Source organism: Ipomoea triloba, chromosome 4, assembly GCF_003576645.1.
Source record: "Ipomoea triloba cultivar NCNSP0323 chromosome 4, ASM357664v1".
Taxonomy (NCBI): domain Eukaryota; kingdom Viridiplantae; phylum Streptophyta; class Magnoliopsida; order Solanales; family Convolvulaceae; genus Ipomoea; species Ipomoea triloba.
In genome coordinates, this window is record NC_044919.1 from 9,126,678 (window position 1) to 9,143,966 (window position 17,289).

The 17,289-nt window shown below is 29.8% G+C and overlaps 2 long non-coding RNA genes across 4 annotated transcripts; one reads left to right on the forward strand and one right to left on the reverse strand.

Moving 5' to 3' along the window:
- The first annotated feature begins 5,672 nt into the window (after positions 1-5,672).
- On the forward strand, positions 5,673-6,396 carry LOC116014904. Of its 2 annotated transcripts, XR_004097508.1 has the most exons (4): positions 5,673-5,687; positions 5,849-5,910; positions 6,008-6,169; positions 6,320-6,396. It is a non-coding gene; the product is annotated as an uncharacterized LOC116014904 (long non-coding RNA). The 2 variants fall into 2 exon arrangements; XR_004097507.1 differs by lacking the exon at positions 5,673-5,687 and having other exon boundaries at positions 5,718-5,910.
- Positions 6,397-6,801: 405 nt separating this feature from the next.
- On the reverse strand, positions 6,802-8,645 carry LOC116017131. 2 transcript variants are annotated; one of them, XR_004097842.1, is made up of 6 exons: positions 8,441-8,645; positions 8,195-8,259; positions 7,863-7,969; positions 7,640-7,701; positions 7,381-7,542; positions 6,802-7,230 (listed from the first exon to the last, which is right to left on the reverse strand). It is a non-coding gene; the product is annotated as an uncharacterized LOC116017131 (long non-coding RNA). The 2 variants fall into 2 exon arrangements; XR_004097843.1 differs by lacking the exon at positions 7,640-7,701 and having other exon boundaries at positions 7,381-7,582.
- Positions 8,646-17,289: the final 8,644 nt, after the last annotated feature.

The following is a 17,289-nucleotide window of genomic DNA, read 5'->3' on the forward strand; positions in this document are numbered from 1 at the left end:
CCCCCCCCCCCCCCAGTTATTTTAAAAGTGATAACTATTTCATTTGTTTTTATTCTCCAACCAATTATTACTAATATGTATGGAAGATCACAGTTCGATACGAACCTAATCGAACACTTTAGCAATTGAACTTAAATAGTATAGACGGTTACGGTTACGTTTCAGAACCGAAAAAATAAAAAAAAATAATTGTTGAATTTAGACTATTTTTAAATTAGAAATAAAATTATAAAAATAAATAAATAAATAGATAAATAAGTTTTGATTGGCGGTTCAAAATCGAAATTGGAACCGAACCGTACCGATTTATCAAAATAAGTGTTTGATCATTTTTTACTATATATGACTGTGGTTAAGTTCCGGTTCATGGTTCAACAATTATTTAATTTTATTTTTTCGGTTCTGAATCGTAACCAGAACCGTCCATACTATTTCGGTATGATTGCTACAGTGTTTGGTTAGGCTCGAACCGAATCGTGATCATCCATACATATAAGTAATAATTTGTTGGAGAAGAAAAATAAATGAAATAATTATTTTTAAGGGTAACAATGTCAATTTAACATTTCAGGGGGAAAAACTGCCACTTTAATAACACCGGGGGAAAAAGTGCTATAAGCGCATAACATAGGGGGAAAAAGTCTCATTTTCCCTATATATAATATAATATATGACATACACCCACACACATGAATTATTTTTTTGTTTTTATAAGTCGCCGCCTAGACCGCTTAAGCGCTAGGCGCTAGTCTACCGCCCAACTAGCGCCTAGCGCCTACTGCAACCATGGGTCTCAGCGCAATTTTTTTTTTTTTTTTTGTGGGTATTTATAAGTACATTTTAGTTATTTAAATTTAAAAATTAGAAAAACAAAACAAAACAATACCACATGCTATATTCGCCAATATGAAGATGGTTATCTTCTCTCTATGTCTTTAAATAAGTTGCCAAAATTTTTATTTTCTTTTTAATTTTGAACAACCATGGCTATCATGAAAACAATGAAGATTATTGTACAAAATAATTTCACAATAACCCAATGGGGTAGTTCAAGTGGCAAATGAGCTCTTTTTGTGGGGAAGAATTCCGGGAGAACTCGGGTTCGATTCCCGCAAGTGACGATTCCCCCTAAGCCAGCTCCTATGCCTCTCGGAGCGAACGTGGGTGGACCCGGACCGTTAAACGGACGGAGAAAGACCCAAGACCCCGTGAATTTACCAAAAAAAAAAATAATTTCACAATCATAGTTGTGCCATAATTGGACGAAATATAGTCAGTCTTTCTCCCAACTCTAGGACAAAGCTAGAATAAGTGTCGTTGGGACAAAGACAAATTGTATACAAAGATATTGGGTTGTCTTCATTCGACGTGAATGTACTAAAGTCAAACTCTATCTTCCCACCATATCTGGGGTGAATGCTAATTGTGTTTGCCCTTCCGTCTTTGGAATAAAAAATAATAATAATAATAATAAAAATAATGCAAATAATTTATGTTAGTAGGTTATTACCATTTGAGAATTGGTTAGAAATAGTTTGAAAATAAAATATAATAAATATTTGATTTAATTTTACATGACAATTGCCAATTACAATTATTAGATATTATTAGCATATATAATATAACTAGTTATCACACGCGCGTTGCGCGATTAAACCAATGCCCAATGCGTATTTTTAAATTAGTGTTTCTTAATTGGTTAAAGTAGTCATATAATAATGAGAGAGAAAAAAATGCTAAATTAATAAAAATCAAAGAAATAGTCTCAATGCTTATATATTTTAATAAAACATAACGAAATTGTAAATAGCTAAATTGCAACTAAAATAAGTAGAAACAAATAAACCACTTAAATGGGAGCAAATGACATGTCATCATTGTCACTTGTTTGGACACCGGTCCAACCATTTAAAATCCATGTGTAATTGTATTTGTGATCAAGTACTTTATAGTTCGTCCGGACAGGTTTGACAAAGACATTTGAGATGATGTACCATTTGTTGGTTTATAAAGTGATATCATACATTCCAATGTCATTATCAAAATTCATTGAACCCGAGTTCCTTGCATTTAGATATAGCATTTACAATGATGTTAGTGGTGAATGAGAGCATCTTCATAATAACAATAATACTTACTGTTTCATTCTCAAGTACGATGAGCATATACTTTTTCCCAGGCGTTCCAATAGCGTTTTTTGGTTTGTTTTTCTTAATGACATGAACTGTACAACTTCAGTCCACAGTTTGTGTGTCAATATCAATTAAATTTACTGCATTTGCCATTACTAATATCCTTGTGTCATGGAAAATATGTTCATAAAGGATGTTATGAAATAATATAATGGGAACCACAACATAAATTCAAAAACCATAGATTAGGGAGTTAGGAGTAACTAAAACGTGTAGATTATAGAGGAATATAATGAGAACCACAACATTACATACAATGATACAAGTATAGATGAACAGATTATACAATAGATATATTTACATAACGATATTGAAGTTATACTATTTAATGAGTATACCATCATTGATTTTAAAAAAAAAAAAAACTGTAATCATTATGAGTACAAATACAAATAATAGAATTAGCATGATAATGTTTTGACAATCATATCGATAGAATGTCAAGTAGATGGTGTGTTGCAGAATATGTTAGGTTTAATTTTGGGTGAATACCAGTGAGAAGAGTAAGGGTTTATATACTGTTATTTTGGGTAGAATAATGGTTTAGTTAGGAATCTATACAAAATTGTATTATAGAATCTTATTAAGACTACTTCAATATTCTAATTTTAAGTTAGGAATCTATACATAATTGTATTATAGAATATTGCCAATTTGTTTGAAAACTGCAATAAAGAAACAAATTGCCTAAAGTATTTAATGTTAAACTTCCGTTATATTTAACGGAAAAATTTGGTAAAATTATAAAAGATTAGGATATATTAGGAATTTAATTGGAGGTTGCACAATAAGAAGAACACAAAGTACAATATGTTATAGCAGACTATTACACTAACATTTTTTAGTTCCAGTTAAGGGTCTAACATTATTGGCTCTTATTATAAGTCTAGATATGATTGGCATTCATAATTTTTGTATCTCAGCCAGAATATGAGTACATTTAGGTAATATTACAAAAAATTGTAACAATCAAAACAGCATTCTTATCTCATTAATATTATTCTATCATAATAATTACTAATAACCTATTATAACCATGAATGCATTGTAATAGAGTTAGTAGTATTCAAAAAAAACCTATTATAACCAATTATAATTAATATTATTCTATCATTAATATTATTCTATAATAATAATAATAATTAATATTATTAATAATATTATTATTATTACCATATTACTAAAATACCCCTACGTTTGGGCGGGAAAATTCTAAAGGAGGATAATGCTTTTATATATAGTATAGATAGATTCTATAATAATAATAATAATTAATATTATTAATAATAATATTATTATTACCATATTACTAAAATACCCCTACGTTTGGGCGGGAAAATTCTAAAGGAGGATAATGCTTTTATATATAGTATAGATTTATTGGGTTAATTGAATGTCTTCTTTGTTAACAAATCCCTCATAAGTAGTTAATATGATTGACTTCAAACTATTTTTAATTTTTTTTTTCAATGTTATTAACATAATACTTGTCCCACCAAAAAAAAAAAACATAATACCTGTAAATAAATATATAAAATTATTTTTTAGTATAACTTTGATATTTAATTACAAGATAATGTAAAAAAAAAGAAAATAATGAACAATGTAGTGAATATAATTAATTAATAAATTTGAAGGTAAGGAATTTTTGCATTATAGAAAATATAGACAATATAACTAATGAAATTATATCTCTTTTTAAATTTTTTGATAATGAATATTTTTTTTTTGAATAAAGGCATTGTAGACATCAAATTATAAATAAATTAAAGAAATATAATGCATATGTATTATTTTTGTTGTAACTACTAATTTATTTAATTTAATAAGAGTAACAGAGTGGATACTTACTTTTGAATAATATATTCTAACATATTCGTAGTATAATATGTTCAACAATTATGTCAACTTTGATTGGGATGATGTTCGAATCTAAGACCTTACTTATAGAAATTAATAGGTAAGTTAAAAGTTAAGCGAATATTTAACGAAAAATTTAACGGATAATCATATAATTAAGGATAAATTAAGAAATGTCAAGGAAAAATATAAATCTAAACAATCTGAACCATCCATTTGATTTAATAATTTGACCGTCATTTTTTCTACCCATTATAGACCTAACTTTCTTTGGCTTTTATTAGTGTGTGTGTGTGTGTGTGTGTAGTAGATAGAAATTAAATTTGACATATATATTTTGATTTAGAATTTTTTTTTTATTTTAATAGAAAATATATTTTTCCATTTTTTTATTATAAATTCTATTACCATTAAATTACCATATTATTATTTAATGACTTTAAAAATGATAGAGATCTATATATATAGCAATATAATGATGGAAAATAGAATTACAAATAACAATGAGATTGCATTTGATTTATTTTTATTTTATTTTGCACCAAAGTTTACTTTTATGCACATGAAAAGTTTGAAAAATAATTATTTCAATTGCCGTACGTAATTTAATTATAGAATTAAAAAAGATATATAACTAAACTTGAACCAAATGAAATTATTTTAATTTTATTATTTTTGAATTGAAATTTCAAAACAAATAAAAAAATTAAAAATATCTATAATATTAAAATATTAAATTAAATAATAGAAGATATTAACATGTTAATTTCAATTCTATATAAAATATTAAATTAAATAGAAGATTTCAATTCTAATAGAATTTAATTATGTAAGTCATTGTTAAGTTTAATTATATATTACAATAGTATGGTAAAAAATCAATCTAAAATATTTTGAAAATAAATCAATATTATATTAAAAATGAATATACTTCGTAATATATTAATATATTGATCTAATATAATTGTATTTTAATTTAATACATTAAAATAAACATCTCAATATAGGTGTTATTTACAAGATTTTAATTAGAACTTTTTAGTGATATATTTTTTATATATTAATTTTATTTGTATAAAAAAAAACTGAACTTAAGTTATAAACGAATATATTGAGTATTAATTTAGTGTAACGTAAAACTAGACCATGATTCATGGTATAATAAATATTTTAGATAATCATTACCATAAATTAAATTAACATATATAATATTTTTTTATTATTTAATTAGGTAAAAAATAATTATAATTTCAAATTTTAAAAGAGAAGTATTTTCTTAGGATGGGCGGGGATTGAAAACAACACTTCTGTTTATATAATTAAATAGAAGATTTCTCATAGTAAACAACAATCTGCACATAGTAATCTTTTGTTATTTCTCATAGTAATGTTGTTTATATCACAGCAATGCAGTGGCACCTCATTAAAGTTGTGTACTTTTCTGTTTTAATTGTGATTCCAAGTTGACTTCAATTTCTGTAGGCTGGATGATTTTTGTGTCATATGAAATACAATCACGCCTTGGAGATAGTAATGGAATGGATTAAGAGGGTAGCTTACCGACACCAACCCCCTAAAAGATAACTCAGAAGTGTTTCTGCTACAATATTGACATATGAATCGTATGGTCTTGGGGTAAGTCTGTCCCGTTTTACTTTGTTTCCACTTAAGTTATATATTCTTGATGTTTGTAATTGGAAATTTCAATAGCCTCACTGATAAACAACAGCATCATTTTATTTTATTTTTACAAGGTTGGATATTTCTTTGCTTTTGACTTGTGTCATTCTGTTTAGGTTTCATAATTCAGTCAGACATTGATGAATTGTGTGTTGTCCCTTGCTTTGCTAATATGGTGGTATGTCTTTCTACTTTTGATCATTTTTCTTGGGTCCACAATCCACATATGTTGCAGGACCACAATTTTTACAAGTGTTATACTGTGACTACTATAGGAAGATGCTTTCGTTGTTTTGTACAACATACTTGCAAGCAGACCTGAAATATCAGAGATTTAATGTGTCAAGGATGCAAAAGTTCCTTTAATGCGTTTTAAATTTGATGGGATCCCCGTTGATCTTCCATATGGTCAACTTAAAGTAGTATCCATTCCAGAGGTGAGTTCTGATGACATATCTCTCATGGCTGCTGCTTTGGGGTTCTGTTGATGAAGATCTTTGACCATTATTTCATCTCTAATAATGTAGTTTCTGCTGAATAAACAATTGAATGATTTTTTACTAAGCCAACTCATTTATGTTATCCAGAATGTGAATGTCTTCAACCCATTCTTTATAAGGAATATTGATGAGAGCAATTGGAAAAGTTTATCCGGAATACGTGCTAATAGAAGTATAATGGTGCTATACACATGTTGTGATCTTTGTATTCTGAGCATCTTGATAGCATTTAATCATCTTTAAACTTAATAGCAGATTAGCAGTTGACAAATAAGGCAGTCAGGTTAATGAGTATTATTTATGTCCTAAGCAACTGTCACACCCTCAAGTTGTTCTCTTACCACTATCAACACTTCTCACTTAATCAAATAAAACACTCATACAAGTATGTCCAAAAATAGTGTAATTATATATATTTAAAAGAATTGAGAATGCAGATGGGAAACTGGATGACCAAATTTTTATTTTTTATTTTTTTTTGAAAGAGGATGACCAAATTTTGATATCAAAACAAATTCGGACTGAGGTAAACTCACAAAGTAATTCTTATTTTACATTCACAGGATGGATTTTGGTTTAAATGAATTAATTCATGTTATTCTTAACATGAACATATTACTGAAGGATCCACTGATCCAGATTGTGATTGATGTGTTAAATAAAATGGGCAAATGAATTTATATTCCAAATACTATTAAGCATATTATACACAAATTGCTGAAATTATGGAACAGGTGATCTTTCTGCAAATTCCTCTCTTTTACAGTTATCAGCCAAGCCATAGTGACTCTACCAAACAGAACTGGTGTCAAAAAGCATCCATTTATGTTTAGCAGAACTGGTGTCAGAAAGCATCCATTTAAGTTTCCAGGTAAAAGCATCCATTTATGTTTCCAGGTAAAAGCATCCATACTTCTATTAGCACGTATTCCGGACAAACTTTTCCAATTGCTCTCATCAATATTCCTCATAAAGAATGGGTTGAAGACATGCACATTCTGGATAACATAAATGAGTTGGCTTAGTAAAAAACATTCAATTGTTTATACAGCAGTATGCAACTACATTAGAGATGAAATAAAGGTCAAAGATGTTAATCAACAGAACCCCACAGTAGCAGCCATGAGAGATATGGCATCAGAACTCACCTCTGGAATGGATACCACTTTAAGTTGAGCATATGGAAGATCAACGGGAATCCCATCAAATTTAAAACGCATTAAAGGAACTTTTGCATCCTTGACACATTAAATCTCTGATATTTCAGGTCTGCTTGCAAGTATGTTGTACAAAACAACGAAAGCATCTTCCTATAGTAGTCACGGTATAACACTTGTAAAAATTGTGGTCCTGCAACATATGTGGATTGTGGACCCAAGAAAAATGATCAAAAGTAGAAAGACATACCACCATATTAGCAAAGCAAGGGACAACACACAATTCATCAATGTCTGACTGAATTATGAAACCTAAACAGAATGACACAAGTCAAAAGCAAAGAAATATCCAACCTTGTAAAAATAAAATAAAATGATGCTGTTGTTTATCAGTGAGGCTATTGAAATTTCCAATTACAAACATCAAGAATATATAACTTAAGTGGAAACAAAGTAAAACGGGACAGACTTACCCCAAGACCATACGATCCGTATGTCAATATTGTAGCAGAAGCACTTCTGAGGTATATTTTAGGGAGTTGGTGTCGATAAGCTACCTCTTAATCCATTCCATTACTATCTGCAAGTCGTGATTGCATTTTTGACACAAAAATCATTCAACTTACAGAAATTGAAGTCAACTTGGAATCACAAATAAAACAGAAAAGTACACAGCTTTAAGAGTTGTCACTGCATTGCTGTGATATCAACATGACTATGAGAAATAACAAAAGATTACTATGTGCAGATTGTTGTTCGCAAAGAGAGAGAGAAAGAATTAAATGGGGATATTATATCCAAGAACCTTTTTTTTAGCTTGTGAATGGCATTTCTCCGCCTGATTTCCTCCTCTGGTGATGGCATCAAACCCTAGTTCATCATCATCCGAAGACATTGAAACAAATTTGAAAAGAAAACAGAGAATCATAAAATGGAATGGAGTGCGACAGATCGACGAACACCAAAACAATCCAAGATTAGCTAATTTACTCAAACCAATCCAAAACAAATTTAAACTGAAAAAACCTTAAATAAAAAATAACAAAGTTACCTGGACGGCGAAAGATCGACGGAGACGGGGCCGGAGGCGATGGAGATGGACAGCGACCCAGGGAAGCGGTGCTGGACGGCGTCGGTGGGCAGCGGCGTTGGACGGCGAAGGAAAGAGCGACGTGCGGCGAGCGGAGACGGGGAGTGAGGCAACGAGTGAAGACGGCGGTTGTGGAGATTGTTTAACGCAATGTGGTGAAGACAGATTGAAGCAAGGAAAATGGTTAAATAGCGGTAACAATCTGCGTCCGAAGTGCGTACTTCGGACGCAGATTTTTAACACGTTCTACAAAATATCTTACATTTTTTTTTTTGTTGAAAATCCCAAAATATCTTACATTTAAAAAAATAAAAATAAAGCTTTCAAAAAAAAATAATTAAATCGTGAAATCTATATATATATATATATATATATATATATATATATATATATATATATATTTTCCGACAATCTTAAGAAAATATTTTTTTTTTAAATTTGAAATTATAATTATTTTTTACCTAATTAAATAATAAAAACAAATATTATATATGTTAATTTAATTTATGGTAATGATTACCTAAAATATTTATTATACCATGAATCATAGTCTACTTTTAAGTAGGGATGCCAATCAGGCCCGAACCCGATGGGTTAGCCCGAAAAAATCCAAAACCGACAGGGCTATAGCTCGAACGGGTTAGCCCGATAAAAAAATTAGCCTGATGAGCCCGAAACCGATAAGTCTGATAGCCCTATAGGGCTACCCTGAAATTAAATGGGCTAGCCCGATAACCCGAACAATTGAAAACTATTTTTATAATAGAAGTGATATGAAACATAACATACATGGAATTTATAGGTGAGTTCATCTTTAGTATTTTTTTTTTATCACTAGGTACATTTTTAAATAAAATTTTAATAAATATATAAATTAATAAATTTTAAATAAATATAAATAAATATATAAATATAAATATATATTATCTATAATTAATAAATAAATATAACTGAATCGAACACCGAACCGAACCGAATTAAATTTGAACTGTTGCAATTGCATTTGTTAAATTCGAATCGAAATTTAATTCGAACCGAACACCGAACCGAATTCGGTTGACGATTTGTCCCGTTTTATCGAATGTAATTGTTCATTTTTTATTTTAGTTCAAATAGTCTAGCCCGCCCGATAAGCCTGACAACCCGAAGTTTAGGGTTAGGGCTAACCCGAATCTGAGAATAAAATAATAATTAACCGACAACCCGAATCCGATAAGCTCGACAACCTGACAAGGATAGCCCGAAACCGACAGGGCTGGCCCAATTGACATCCCTACTTTTAAAATACACTAAACTAATACTCAGTATATTCGTTTATAACTTAAGTTCAGTTTTTTTATACAAATAAAATTAATATATAAAAAATATATCACTAAAAAGTTCTAATTAAAAATTTTTAAATAACACCTATATTGATATTTTATTTTAATATAATGTATTAAATTAACATACAATTATATATTAGCTAGATCACTATATTATATTCATTTTTAATATAATATTAGTTATTTTCAAAATATTTTAGAATAATTTTTTACCATACTATGCAATATATAATTAAACTGATGAAAATTGACTTACATAATTAAATTCTATTAGAATTGAAATCTTCTATTTAATTTAATATTTTATATAGAATTAAAATTAACATGTTATTATTTTGAAGTCTATTAAATTAATTAAAATTAAATTCTTTATATAGAATTTAAAGGTGGTGGGATGTTGCTAGGTAATGTTTGGACATGTGTGAATGAAAGCCTTTGGGCAAGATGTCACCTATTTCTTTGTCAATCGAGACTCCCTGGATAATATAAATTGAAGGGCTAGGCTCGTTCCTCACAAAGACATTATCTTCTTCTAGTAACACATTTGACTTTCTTAGTTATTTGTCTTCTTTCTTTTTTGGTATACTTGCATAATATATCTAGAAGTTTCAATAAGGCGTATTAGGCTTGGATTTGAGACCCTATTATTATTCATCGTGAACGGGAAAAGGTGTATGTGACTCCATGTCCTATTTGTTTAATATTTACCTTCGTTACCTATTTTACCCTTAACAACCTAGTTTCATGATGTGTCCATTTGAAAATATTTATCACTAACACCCTGATAAAAAAATTAAAAAAAAAAAAAAAGTCACACATTTCAAAGATGATCCAAAAAAAATGAGCAAGAGTAAGGATTAAAGGTTAAGACAATAGGCGGAGGCAGAAGTAAATGTCAAGCTAAGGATACATGTGACAAATTTCTAAGCTTGGGGATTAGATGATTCATGCTGGTTCATGTAGGCTTGTTTTGTCTCCAACTAAGGAGAATCCAAATTGAAGGTGAATATGTCGGAGGAAAAATCAATATCTATCACCGGCAAAAACTGTGGAGGATGAGGCATGTAATGTTAAGGATAGGTCCCTCGTAAAGAATTATAATAGATACTATATATCTCGTAAAGAATTGATTGTTTCAAAAAAAAAAATAGTGAAATTCTTGACTTTGCTTAGCCAAAAAGGCCCATATAACTTTTTCCAATCAAAGTTTTAATTTCATGTTAAAACCCCTTTTCTTATTCTTTTTATTTAGATTATCTAGTTTGTCCTATGATTTTATGTTGAGATCATATGATTAATGTAGACCAACACGTGTATTCTAATAAGAAGAAGACTCAAATGAAATGTTATCCAAAGTTTAATAAATACAACCAAAATAAGCCTAATCAGTCTTCCATGGTTCAACCCACTCCCAACTCTTTAGATCATAACTCAGAGAAAGTCCATGATTGTCAGCCTTCCAATTGACAGTGTTTTGGCCTTTGTCTCTCGCAGGATTGAAACCTTCGACGGAACAAAAAAAATTCCCCCAAACGACATCACAATCATAAACACCGTTCCGCGTAACCTCAAATGAATGTTTCTGGCCTGCTACGAGGTCAAATTGGGCTCTTGGAATCTCTCCTTGCTTGCAGTTGAAGTTCATTGTTGGTGGCGGCACACCTCCATCCATTTCGTCCATGAAATTCACAACCGGAGACCCTGCAAAAGATGAGGGTGTGGAGAGAGCCATAGCCATTACAAGAATGAGAATGTGACCAACTATGGCTGCCATTTTTTTTCTTCTTTGGGTTGAGATTTTGGTGGGTTTTGTGGATTTGATTCATCCTAATTTATAGTAGAATGGAATAAGGTATTTTTGAAAACAATTTGGAAATAGAATTAAATGCTAAATATATATTTTCCAGAAAAGTAATGTTATATTCTCTTTCTATTTTCAATCGCCCTTTTTTTCTTTTATATTTGACTAATAAATATATTTTATTTCTTAAGGCTAGGTGGGATCGGTGTATTGATGGTAGCTAATAAATAAAAATGATCTTATTATCATGTCAAGAAGTGAACATTAAATGATAAACATTAGGAGGTAAAAGCAAGAAAGGAAAAATATCATTACTAAAAAAAATAGTATGGTGTGTAATTGTGTAAAATGACGTCGCTGAATTTTATCGATTAGAATAATGTATATGATGAGTTAGAATAATGTATATGATGAGTTAGAATAATATACATTATATATTAGAATAATGTATATTATGTGTTAGAATAATGAAACTTCTGGGGTAAAATAATGTACGTTATGTGCTATAATAGCGTATATTATGTGTGAGAATAATAAAACTTTTGGGGTAAGATAATGTACATTATAAGTTAGAATATGAAACTTTTGAAGTAAGATAATGTGCATTATGTAATAGAATAATGTATTTTATGTGTTAAAATAATATACATTATGAGTTATAAAAATATATTGCAAACAGGCGTGAAGAAAATGTACAAAACGGTGTCAATTTTAAGTCATGGTCGTCTACACAATAACTATAGATTTTCTAGGATATCGTAAGAATTTCTGTGATTTTATAAGGAATGCATCTATAAATACATAATAGGATTAAGTTCAAGCCTAGAGTTTATGTATTTATAGAAGATTCTTGCGATTGTTTGTTGATATTTGTTAGCAGTGCATTTATTGACATGATTTTGGAGGAATTTTTTGTTACATCAGGAGTTTGACCGAGATTCCTAAACAATATAATCCTTGCATAATCTATCTCTTTTCCCCATTATAAGAATAGAGGAAATACATGAATTTCGAGTTTTAATTTGTGTTTGTATGGACTTGAATATTAATATGTTGCGAGAGTGAATCAATATAATATCGAGTCTTAGTTCTTTTCTAATTGATCACAAGAGTGTCTATTAAAGACGCATAAGAAACACACATGTCTCTGTACAATACTAAACTATGCCACTAAGTACACTTATAATAGTTCCATAAGGAACAAATTAAAAGACTCATACCGATAAAAATTAGTCTACTATATGTACGGGATAATTATGTCGTCTCAAGTCAAAGGACTATTGCATACTTGTAAGATACAACGTACTGATGACACGTAAGTAAACACCATGCGGTACGTTATAGTCGATCATTGTTCAATGACTTGTTCTCTAACAATCATCCACATGTCCACTCTCTTATCTCATACGAAATAGCATGAGACTCAGCATAAGCAGGACAATGTGCTAGTCTTATTGGAATTCTAATGTCCAATTAAAATTCCTATGACTAGGAGCATTTTTACAATACTTTATTTATTAATTCTCCGTCACTCATATTCTTAACTTTTAAGAATGAAGAATTAAGAAAATTATACAGAATAATATCAAATATTAAAGGCAAAGTAAAATAAATAAAATATTTATTTGTTATATTTATTTAATAAGAAATCAATACCCAAAACAATAAATGTTAGCTCTTAAAACATACATATCTAACATTCTCAACTCAGCCAGAAATACCGGCTTTCTCTCTCATTCTCCTTCTTCACTCCACCTTCTTAATAGCTAGGAAACTCTATTAATGGCTTCCAAAAATGGTCAAATATAATTTTTTAAAATCAAATGGTCAAATATAATAGTCATTGTACATGTATTATAACATTCAATCTTGACTTTGCTTAACGTAAAAAGGCCTATACTTTTTTCCTTTCGGGTTTTCAAGTTAAAAACTCTTTTCTTATTCTTTTTGTTTAAATTATCTAGTATGTCGTGTCCTATGTTTTATGTTGAGATCATATGATTAATATTTAATTTACACCAAGGACACATGTATTCAAATAAGAAAAAGACACAAATAAAATTCTATTCAACAAATTCGGCCATGAAGTAACATACAACTCCAAAGTTAACAAATACAACCAAAATAAGCCTAATCAGTTTCCCATGGTTCAACCAACTCCCACCTCTTTAGATCATAACTCAGAGAAAGTCCTTGTTTGTCAACCTTCCAATTCACAGTGTTTTGGCCTTTGTCTCTCGCAGGATTGAAACCTTCGACCGAACCAAATAAACATCCCCAAAAGACAGCACAGGCGTAAACACCGTTCAGCGTAGCCTCGAATGAATGTTTCTGGCCTGGTACGAGGTTAAATTGGGCTCTTGAAATCCCTCCTTGCTTGCAGTTGAAGTTCACGGTTGGTGGCTGTGCACTTCCATCCATTTCATCGATGAAATTCACAACCGGAGACCCTGCAAAAGATGAGGGTATGGAAAGAGCCATAGCCATTACAAGAATGAGAATGTGACCAACTATGGCTGCCATTTTTTTCTTTTTCTTTTTCTTCTTTGGGTTGAGATTTTGGTGGTTTTTGTGGACTTGATCGAGTCGCCCTAATTTATAGTGGAATGGAATAAGATATTTTTTAAAAAACAATTTGGAAATAGAATTAATGCTTAATATATTTTCCTGAAGAGTAATGCTACATTCTCTCCTTACGTTTCAATATTTGATTGGTTCTTTTAATATTTGACTAGTAAATATAGGGAAAATGCTATTTACCCCTGTATATGTCACTCACTAAATTGCCTATGTGGCAAGTTTTAATACATTTATTTTCTTTGTTGTTCTTTTTTATTTTAAATCTTAACCAATTAAACTCGTCACATTAGAGAATGATAGTTGTAAGTGGTAACGTAGGGGTATCTAGCATGGTCCTAAATATATTTCATTTCTTAAGGTTAGGTGGATCGGCCACTTGAGGTAGCTAATGAATAAAAAATAATCTTATTACTATGTCAGTAGGTCAATAAACACTAGGAGGTAAAATCAAGAAAGAAAAATATCATTATTAAAAAAAAAATGGTGTATTGTGTAATTGTTTATTTGCCTAAATAATGGTGTTTGCCTATATAGAATTTTTTATTTTATTTTTCATTAATCACTGGTAAATTAGTCGATATTATTATACGTTAATAAAGAATTTATATAATAACTAAATATAAAATGAATTCAGTACCAAAATAACATGTAACCTTGCTTGTCTGAATATTAGTTACTAAAAACTAATTATATTAACATTTGGTGAAAATCTGCTAAAGTCATACCTACTTTATAGTTAATCAGAAAACGGATACACAGATTTTTGGAATTATAATTTTCTGGATATCGTAATTCTAAAATATAATATCTAGGAAATTGAATTTCTGTGATTTTGGGTTGGATCAGGCTTGGGCAAGAAGGTCCATTGAAGTTTGGTTCTTGAAGGAGGATACAATTTTACCAAAGTACTCACAATAAAAATAGAGGCAACATTGTGCTGATTTGTGCATTGAGGAAATAAATTAAATCACCATAAACTTTTATATTCAGTATCCTTCCAAAGTGAATGGTGAAGAATTTGAATTTATAACGAATACAAATTCAATATTGGCTATGTTTGGCAAATCTAGCTGAAAAGGTAGCTGAAAGATTAAAAGTAGCTGAAAACTGAGAAGCTATAAGCTCGAAGCTGAAACCTGAGGAGCTGGTATGCTTAAAAGTGTTTGGTAAAATTAGCTTTTTGATAAGCTGATAAATGTATAAAAGACTAAAAAGCATATCTTCATACAATTTAAATAATTTTAAATTTAAATAGGTTAGTTTATATATTAAAATATAAAATAATAAAATCAATATATTTAAATAAAATATAAAGTAAGAACATATATTTGAAAATATATAAAGTAAAAAAAAATATTTATAATTCATAAGATTAATTCATACAAAAATTAATGTTCAAACATAAATATCAAACTTAAATTACAACCAAACATAATGAAAAGAAAATATCAAAGGGGTTTTAATTGAGAGGGGTAAAGGATGTCATTTATTTAAAATAATAAGGATAATGATGGAAAAAAGTTAAAAAGCTACTAGCTTATTTTGAAAAGCTACCCCAAGTAACGTTTCAAAATAAGCTCTTATTTTAAGTTACTAGCTTATTTTGAGAACATTACCAAACAGAGCTTATAGCTTATTAGTAGCTTAAAATAAGCTATAAACTCCTAAATAAGCTCTGCCAAACAGTGCCATTGTACCCACACATTTTGACTTTGATTTTGGACTTGGAGGCATATGGTACCGGTTAGCACCACATACACCATTTCCCTATGTGTGCGTTCTGATTGCAATTTATATTCGTAATTGTTATTTTTTTGTGTACTAATAAATTCATACATTGTATTTTGACAAAATAGAATTGCTCCCACTCTATTAAATAACTTCGTTACTAATCATTGCAAATTTATTATTCATTGCATTGATTTCATAATGAAATTTATTGATTGTGATACCTCTAATTTATTGAACTCATAATTAATATTAATATTAATGTTTGCAAGTCATCATGTGGTGAACTTATACCCTCTAATTAGTGCCATTTTTTTTTTTTTGGGTTTATGTGTTATACGAAATGATATGAATCGAAACTTGTCCAAATTACCAAATTAATGGGTTTATGTTTAGATATGATTAGGGTTCTATAATCGTTCTAGATACTTTTTTTTGAAGAGTCAGTATTGCCCCCACTAAGGCTCGAACCCACCACCTCCCGTATAAAAAGAAGGGTTTGATGCCACTGGACTACAAGGTCATTGGCGTTCTAGGTACTTATTTGTTTAATATTTCATAATGAGATTAAGTTCAAGCCTAGAGTTTATGTTTTATAAAATACTAGTATTTTCACCCGTGCGATGCACGGAATGGATTTGTTATAATATATTACGAATATTTGGATCGATATATAATTATATAAATTAAAACATCAAATATTATATAGTGCAATTGAAGATATGTTTTGGATCGATTATGTTTTCTGATGTTATCCTTGTTTGAATTCCAGCAAACAATTGCTTAATTAATAGCTAATATGTAGATGTACGCATGCGGTGCTGGAACTTTAAATAAATTAGGCAAATATGCTCGTTCTCTAGTAACTCAGTTATATGAATCAATTGTTATTCTAATTCGTATGTATGGAAGATATATTTTTGTGTAGATATATATCAATTTCTCCATCTTGGAAAAAAACATAATATCACCGGTTGTATTTACACATTATTGAAACATCTTTGTAGACGACATTGGTAGTAGCAACACAATCTTGTCCATCCTCGTCTAGAACTAACACTTTCAGGCCATCAGGATGGGTGACTCGGGAGAAAGAAACGTACAATTGACCGCGATTAAAAACTGGTTTTTTCAGCAATAACTCAACATGAGTTAGTGTTCGACCCTGGCTTTTGTTGATAGTCATGGCATATGCAAGCATCAATAGGAATTATTTATGCTGGAACTTGAAAGGCAATCTCGTATCAGAAAGAGTGAGAGATATTCGAGTGATAAGAACTTTGATTCCTTCATGTGTCCCATTAACTGTTATTGCTTCAACAATGTGATCTGTCAATCTTGTGATGATGAGTCACGTACCGTTATAAAGACCAAGA